We start from the raw sequence: 9,170 nt of genomic DNA, 5'->3' as shown, positions 1-9,170 counted from the left end.
ATATTAGTGGTGGCGACGGTTGGTAGGTGGTGGTTGTTGAACGGTGGTGGTGGTGCTAGTGGCGGTGGTGAAGTGGTAGAGGAAGAAATTTGTTGCATTTTGAAATAAAGAAAAATATTATATGGGTGAGGGTATTAAGGAAATTTAATTTTAAATGGATAAGGTAATTAAAAAGTAGAGACATATTTATTGTTGTATAAGGATATATTTATTGGGTGTCAAAAGTAGGGACATAAATAATATACCCTGTTTTTAACACATTTCCGGGGATGCCCTTATACAAAGTTGGAATGTCTTTAGTACTTTTCCAAGTGCCTTTAGTAATTTTTTGAACCGATTTTTCTAAGAATATCTACACACATAAAGTACTATAATGAGTACAAAATTGTGTACTAACAATATATAAAATTGACACAAATCAAACATATAAATGTGTCTATCAATCAATTTATTAGAAATCAAAAGGTCGATTTAGAAATACATATTTCATTGGTTGCTATCCCACATCTTCTAATCATAAGGAACAAACAACCATATTTGATGTAGAAATTATCACGATGGTTGTCATTTCCCTATCATACAAGAAAGAGAGGAAGTAGGGACCCGAATAAGAAATGAGGTTGGCTATTTTTTACACTGGGCATAAGGATAGATTTACGACATAGTATTTTAGAGCAGTTAAAATAAAAATAGATAGTATACATATATATATATCTAACTTTTTTAAAATCCTAAGCTCCTTAAATTCCATATTGAACGGTGACCGTCACCCTTTCACACAATCGTTCCGTTTTACTTTTTCTCAAAATAAACAAAAAAGCAAGGCTTTTTCTTCACAAAATAATTTTATTTTTTATTTATTATCCCAAAAGAAAAACGAATAAAACAAAAAAAAGAACAAAAACAAAAACGAAAACAAACAAAAATAAAAACATTAGGGTTTGCTTCTTCTTCGTCGTAAACTGAGAAAAGGGTTATTGAGAACGGTGATTTCCTAACCCACGTTGAACGGTGATTTCTTAACCCACCAGTTATGCCATAGACAAAAGAGTTGATGTTCTTATGGATGATATTTCGATCGGTGTTTGGTGATTTAGTGTTTAAGAAGAAATTGCTGATGAAACTTAAGGGGGAATCGGAGGTGAAATTGATAAGGGTTATTGAGAACTGAGATTGATGATTAAGTTAAGACAACTGAAGAATCTCAGAAACTAGGGTTTGGTTTTGGGAAGAGCAGCTAAGACTGATTCTTATTTGTTTCCTATCCCTAATCTTCAAACGACGTCAACAAATCAACATGTGCAATAGCATCATCCTTATGAGATTTTCTGATTTACCGTTGATTTCCTGAAAATTTAAGGTATAAAAATCAAGTCTTTACTTATTTAGCTGTTTGTTGATCTTTCCTCTTTTTTGTTCATTCAAAAATTAAGGATGATTTTTTGGGTTTGAGTAAAAATTAGGGAAATATTTTTTTTTTTTGGTTGATTATCTTTATTTTTTCTGAACTTTTTCATTTGCAGCGTGATAGAAGTTTGTAAGCTCTATAATGAAAAGAGAGTTTTGTTTCTGTCCTTGGAATTCGATTCTGTACTCAATTATATGATAGGAATCTGGAGAAGGGAGTTCTGTACTCCAGATTTAAGGTGATAATTGTCTGTGATGCTCTTGCACAATCTGGAGAAGGGAGCTCACATGCATCATTGTGGTAACATTCAGGTAAATGGTGAAGCACATTTTTAGTTTTAATTTAAGATTAATTCCTGCATTTGATATGAACATGGAGTGAAATTGCATTTTGATCTTTCGTTGTATCGTGATCTTTCGTTGTACCATTGTATGCATAGGATATCCTATAAATATATATTTTGACAGCACCTAAGGATCATGTTGAGATAATCTGTAGGTCTAAGATGGGAATTGGAACTCAAGTATTCTTTTGGTTTTGAAAACATGGGTACTACAAAGTTGAGCACAATTACAATGCATATACAATTTGTTTTAGCCTGCTGATTTTTTTTTTTTGTTTGCTTAAACGAGTTAACCTTAATTCTCTAGGGAATTCCACAGGAGCGGAAGCTATGGTGATTTTAAAGAGAGCATGGAGAAGAGGTTATAGATCAAACTCTCCATTCTCTTTCTCTAAATTTCTTGCAGATGAGAACATTTCGTGTACATTGGTAAGCTTTTCCATCCAACATTTTTACCATCGTAAGTATAAGGATGGCATTTTTGTTTGTATGCCCTGAAGGCTAAGGAAGTCAAAACCAGATATAAAGACCTCACTGTGAGTTGGGTCACCTTCGTCCCATTTCTGGGATATAGTTGAGGGATGCTTAACTGTTGATTGATTGAAGTTAGAAGGCCAATTTCAATCTCGGATGACCTTTAATTCCGTATTTCTGTACTTCATGTGTTCCTCAAGTATAATAGATGGCTAGGTGTATCAAAATATTATTAGAAAATGTACAAGTGTGGTTTCCCATGTTTCTGAAATTTTCTTTAGTATTCCTGTCAGTTGCTACTTACAAACAATATGGAAACTATATACATAACTAACAATCTAAATACACAAATTTTATTTTTGTATTACTTTTTTTTGCAATTGTGAACCAGGTTCCATTTCTAGAGAAGTTCTATTAGAAAGAATATTCTATAGTGAAGATTTAGGGTTAAGAGGACATGAGGCTCAATCTCAGGATACGTAGTGAAGACCTATTGTTAATATGTTTTGTCTGTTATACTGTTATGTTTGGGTGGTGTGACACCACTTATTGGGAGCAATTTATTTGCGCTTCATTGGTTTTGTATGATATTATTTTCCAAAATCCTGTCGATTATATGCTTTAGCCGTAGAGGTGAACACATTTTTGCTGCATTTTTCGCATCATTATGGTTGGGATTCAAAATTAGATCCTTTCGTGTTATAATATCGTACCCTGAATTTTTTTGATAAGATTTTTATTCATTGTTTGTTCATTGTAGTCCATGTACCATCTGTTTAAGATTTTTGTGTTGTTCGCTAGATCGACCCTTCACATTATTGCAGTAGGACTGTCTTTGAGGATGCCACACACAAATTGGTCAAGCACTTCTTCTTGGATGATGGTTTCCGGTCCAATATCATGATGCAATGCTACATAAGGGGGATGCCCCATCGAAAGAACTGTGGTAGTTCATTGGACAGTAAGGTTTGGTGATTATCTTAGCCTCTTCATGTTTAATGGACTAGGCTTGACTCATCTTCTTAGTTGAATTCCTTTGATAATATTATTTTAATTTCTATATTTTGGTGAAGTTTCCCTTTGTCTACAACGACAGTGAATACATTATAGGAATACATAATAGGACCTCGAATATGGGAGGCAGGAAGATCATATTGGTGTATCGCTAAGGTATGGTGGAAATATACAACTATTTTGTTGTTGTAGTGCCTCCAATTTGAGGTTGTTGTAGTGCCTCCAATTTGAGGTCATCAAATGCTGAAAATTTTATGCCTATAAGCTATTTGTTTGAACAAAAAAATGTAGATTATCAAAGTTATATATACTAAACAGCATAGTTACGAATCTTGACATGATGCATTCCTTTTTCATGCATATGAAGGGAATGATGGTGGTGTGGCCCAAAGAACATAGTTTATTTTAATTGCTTGACATGGTTTTCCCTTAAATTTTTTGATTTTGTATAATTTCTTTTTAGAATAAAGTTTCACGGTTCAGTTTGGTCCATTAATGAATGACTCTGTTGCACAATGGAAGTGCGTCTGAATTCAAGTCAGAAGGTTGTATGTTCAATTCACACCAGATTCAGTCCTAGATTCAGTCCTCTATGGTAACCATTTCATTATTTGCATCCTTTAGACTAACTTGCAAGTAGTAATAGAAGTACCTACAAAAATTCACGTAGAGTTGGTATGGATGATTGAATTGTATCGCACCAGATGAAATGTTTCCACGTCTATAAGCACCACACAGCATGCCAAACTACCAGTATCTATGAATTTACATTTAACTGGAGTAGAGGAGGAAAAAGTGCTGACCTTCTCATGGCGGCATTTTGTTGGGTTGGCAACTCCATTTTCCCACAGTGGCAAATGTGGAGCTAGGTTCGTTTATGCCATGGAATCACCTTTTTCTTAATTTCATTTCACTATAGTTTTACCATGTCAGTACCACTTGGTTTTGTGCAAATTCTCTTCCAAAAATATTGTAGTTGAACTGTATCTACCACTCTCATTGATAAGTTTGCTCCCCCCTTTCCAGTTACAACTCATATTGACGGGGATATGATTTTAGTATCTGTTTTCCTTTTGTAGTTGTTTTCTTATGTTCTTTAACCTGAGCAACCAAAATGGATAAGACCATTAGGTTAACACTGCTTTGATAAACTTTGTAGCATATAATGTTCTCATTTTTTAACTAATTGATTATGTCATTTTTGTAACTATTGCAAGACCATAAAATTAAGATTATTGTCCGTGAATAATTGCAGGCACAAGCATTAGGTGCTTCAGAAATCATATAAATGTCGATGAGCAACGTAGAAGACAGTCAAACTCATGGTTATGCCAACCGTACTCATGAAGAACAATGGAAGTTGTGGTTGAAAGTCAAACTCATAGTTATGCCAACCGTGCTCATGAAGAACAACGAAATCTGCAATTGAAGTTCGACTTAGAACCAGGAAAGTGTTGCAATATGTCTGTTTAACAAATTGATTTGGAACAAATAAACTCAGGCCGCTCTTTGCCACTAGCATCCCCCACATCCTAAATCACTGTGATACTATGTCGGGCAAAGATCCATAGCGTTGAGTTTGAGTTCTTTTTACCGATAGTATTGGAGATGCTTCTGCATTTACTTTTGCAGACCTATAGATTAACGGCTTTGGTTTATTAGTATGCAGGTGAATGGTATGGTTCACTGAGCTCACTGCGAATCTAGCTGTATACCATTTTGGTTATGCCTCACTGCAGAAACATAAGAACTCGAGTAGGAGGTGTTATCAGTTGGAAGAAATCGAGTACTGTGATAGTGCAAAAGGTAAAAAGTCTCGAAACGGCAGTTTCTGTTGAAGTTCAGGGAATACTTGGACGAAACAAAGGTGCCTAAGATGATAATATCCCTAAATCGGTACTGTCAATATTACAACAAGTAGCAGTAAATAAGAATATTAATTAGAAGAAAGCACCAGGGACAAATTTGGATATCTCTGAGTTCTTTCATTTTCTTCTCATTGTTAATTTTTTGTTCATTGCAGATTAGTTTTCGTACGCAATAGCAGAACAAATTGCATGGTGATAGTGTACCATCAGTTTAGGCTCAGACAATAGCATTCACTTCGGAAGAAAAAACCATCAGCTCCTACTACTACTACTATTGACCAGGCATGTTTCGTTGTCCGGCATTGATTCTTTAACCCCAAGGTGCCCGTAAATAAGGTTGACATATGCAGGGGAGATTGGAATCTCGGAGAATGAAATGATTAAAGCATTTGAGAGTGGATTTTCTTTCATGATTAGATTAATTCTTTTAATAACTTATACTGACTTTATGCAGAAACTTGGCGACACCAAATCAAAAATGCATCGGGATCAAATCGGGACAGGGCGAGGCGAGGCGGAGCCGAAACCGAGCTTTACCAAATCATATCGAGACTGGGCGAGGCGAAGCCGAAGCCCAGCTTTACCAAATCATATCGGAACGGGGCGAGACGAAGCCGAGCTTTACCAAATCAAATGGGGACGGGCGAGGCGAAGCGAAGCCGAGCTTTACCTAATCATATCGGGACTGAGTGAGGGGAAGCCGAAGCCCGACTCTACCAAATCATATCGGGACGGGACGGAGCGAGGCAAAGCCGAGCTTTACCAAATCAAAAAAATATTTCAAAGAAAGAGGCAGTGATGCATTGTATTTGTAGTTGGTGCGTAACTATGTCATTCTATTTGTAGTTGTAGATTGAATTGGTGAACCAAGTTTGCGAAGCCGCCCGGGTATAGCACGGGCACAAAATCTAGTATATATCTATATTTTAAAAAGAAGTGTTGTGTGTAGCCTTACAAATCCGACCATCGATTTTGTCATCCCACGGCTAGGATCGCTCAGTTGTATGTTGTATAAAAATATATGGTCGTCCGTTGGATTCGTTGGGTTTCTTGATTTCGGTAAATTTGGGTAGGTTTCCGTAATGTGTCTTTCTCCTGCTAAGTTTCAAAACAGAATTCCAGAACAGGGTTTAATAAGGAAACGTAGGTGGTAGAAGTTCGAGTCTAAATAAAGTACCACCAACGTTTCAAACCTTATAAAAACTATGCAATTTGATTGGCATCTTCCCCAGTTTTTTGTTTCTGCATATTTCTCTGCAATATTGGCAGCAGACATGGAAGACGGGTATGTGTAGCCTGAATACTTGATAGCCTGATAAAGCCGTAATGGGTTTGTTTTGGATTGAAATTCTTTGTACCGAAATCGATTTGGAGCAAAAATCGAGTTGTAATAAATATAGCATTGTTTGACGGTGAAAACAGGGAAGAAACTTGATCTTGCTGCCGTCTTTTTAAGTGATTAATGGATGAGTTATATGATAAAGAGATATGGGTTTTGTCCCATTTTTCATGTTTCCGGATTTCCTTAATCCTTATGTGTCCTATATCGACGACTGGTGATCTTCAAAATAAATTTCCGTATCTCGACCAAGTACTTGACTACTACTTATTTACCCTGCCCACCAGTCTCTTATTTTGTTCCTTAAATAATGTCAACATTACTAGAGTCCCTCTTATAACATAGTTTTGTATTGTACAAGTGATAAAGGAGTCAATGAGATTCAACCCTTCATCCCCTTTTATTGCAAGAGAAGCATCAAAACAAGTGGAGATAGGAGGATATGTCCTTCCACGGGTAATATACATCTATGATCTATCTACTTAGGGATTTATTGTGTTTGAAACATGTCTTCATTTCGACCGGTTAGTGAGCTACTCATTGTGGAAATAATTGTAGGGTACATGGATCTGGTTCTCACCTAGGATCTTAACCAAAGACCCTAAGAATTTTCCAGAACCAGACAAGTTTCGGCCAGAGAGATTTGACCCAAACTGTGAGGAAGAGAAACAAAGACATCCATATGCTTTGATTCCGTTTGTACTTGGACCGCGACAATGTATTGTAGTGAAATTTTCCATGCGAGAGATGAAGTTGACGCTAATTCATCTCTACCAAAGATATTTGTTTAAACATTCTCCAAGTATGAAAAGACCTGTTGATCTGGAGTATGGAATCATTCTCAACTTCAAATATGGCGTCAAGTTGAGAGTTATTAAAATAAGAAGTTAGCTTGATATTTATAGATCTGTAGACCTAAGGAATTAACATGGTGGATTAGGCATTCATAACTTGAAACTGGTGAACAAAGTATTAACGACCAAGTGGATATGGTGATATTCAAAAGAAAGAAGGCTTTTTGGGGTAAAGTTATGGCAAAGCAGACGAAGACAGACTCAAGATATCAATTACAATATATATAAACTCGGTTTCTCTCTGGTCAATTGCTATCTATTTTGAAAACATGGATAAACAATGGGAGGAGCACTCACATTTTGGAGAGATCGGTGGGTATCGAACAAATGCTCAAAGGAAAAATATCCAAAATTGTTTAGATTAAGTTCGAATAAGACGCTATGGTTGGTGATTTTTACAATTCTAATAGTTGGAACTGCAATTTAGACTAGCAGTTGATCCAGCAGAAATCAATCATTTGCTTGAGCTAAGACATTACGCGCGAAGCATTTATTTTAAACTTCGTGTTGGAGGGTAACACCTCCACTTCAGGTGGACTGTAACCAAAGGCATATACATGCATCTATAAACGGATAATGCTTTTAAAAAACTTCCGCCTAAAGTTTCTTTCATTATATGGCCAATCCAACATAACTCTCTCCCATCTAGAAGTTCGCTGCAAAGAGACTTCTCTTTAGAATCAAGTCATAGTTTTTAGCTTGGAAAAATTTATTATTGATTTTAGTTCTTAGTCAGAAGGTTTTATATGTTTAACAATTATGAAGTATCAAAATATACAGTGGAGAGTTAATAGTACTGGTGGTTAAACAAACTCTACTGATATTGGGTCAATGTTCTATCCTAGACATTAAACCTAATCATGACTTACTTAAATGTGGGCTCAATTTTCAGACCCTAAACCAATTTAAACCGACAATCCACTGTCGGAGCCTCTAAGTTGAAATTCGACCAACACAACACCGTTGTTGCAGACCCGGATAATCTTTAAGCTCGAAGACTCACGGCTTACCTAAATGTAGGCTCAATTTAAACCCTACACCAATCTGACCAACACAACACCTAGGAAATGACCATGTTATTCATTACTCCAAAACAATTTAAGGGGCCACGGACGGGGTAATGGGATATGATCATGGGGTATTGGCCAATAACTTATAGTGCTCACGATTAATTTTAATGTGGGGACTACGATTAACCTTAGATTTTCTAATCCATGGCAGGGGGCCTAAACCCCTAGATTTCTAAATCACAAACCAGACTAATTTGATCCAACCAACAAAAGATCTAAGACATAGTCCCGACTATTTTACAGGCTCAACCCCCGGATCGTAGGCTAATTAAACGCAACCCCGGTAATTACACCCCGACTAAAATTTTGTGGGAGGATACAAACCGTCCGACCAAACAACAAACAAAATTCAAAAAAGGTTGAGTTCCGGTCGTAGGCCAGGATGATACCTAGTATATATGTATATATATATATATATATATTTGAGCTTTTTTAGGGGCTGAAAGCCTGGATCCAGGGTCAACTAAGTCTTGGTTCCTTCTGGATAAAATTTTGAACGGCCAGTTTCCATCTATTAGTATATCAGGGAATTACCATTTGATACTAAATTTATGGGCTGATTTAACGTCAAGCCCATCATTAAGAAAGTACAATCGGAGGCTTTTTCTTTTAAATGTTAAAATCTTGGACCCAAACTTTTAACCATGTGTATTAAAAAAATTTATTTTTCAAAATCCCCAATATATGGTAATAGTGGAGCTAAATCCTAATTCGTTTTCTTCTATATTTTTTCTCTCGGTTTCTGTGAGAAAGAAGAGACATGAAGATGGCGATGAAGATTCTTTCAAGTTATTTGATTG

General features: G+C 36.2%; 1 long non-coding RNA gene across 10 annotated transcripts; it reads left to right on the top strand.

Moving 5' to 3' along the window:
- Positions 1 to 866: 866 nt before the first annotated feature.
- LOC113318446 lies at positions 867 to 6,143 on the top strand. Of its 10 annotated transcripts, none has more exons than XR_003344555.1 (8): positions 871 to 1,360; positions 1,524 to 1,719; positions 2,071 to 2,180; positions 3,050 to 3,191; positions 3,299 to 3,395; positions 4,495 to 5,045; positions 5,263 to 5,443; positions 5,562 to 6,143. It is a non-coding gene; the product is annotated as an uncharacterized LOC113318446 (long non-coding RNA). The 10 variants fall into 10 exon arrangements; XR_003344548.1 differs by having other exon boundaries at positions 872 to 1,360; positions 3,027 to 3,191; XR_003344549.1 differs by having other exon boundaries at positions 873 to 1,360; positions 3,027 to 3,191; positions 3,322 to 3,395.
- Positions 6,144 to 9,170: the final 3,027 nt, after the last annotated feature.

This window comes from Papaver somniferum, chromosome 10, assembly GCF_003573695.1.
Source record: "Papaver somniferum cultivar HN1 chromosome 10, ASM357369v1, whole genome shotgun sequence".
NCBI lineage: Eukaryota > Viridiplantae > Streptophyta > Magnoliopsida > Ranunculales > Papaveraceae > Papaver > Papaver somniferum.
This window is presented reverse-complemented; position numbering and strand designations above follow the sequence as displayed.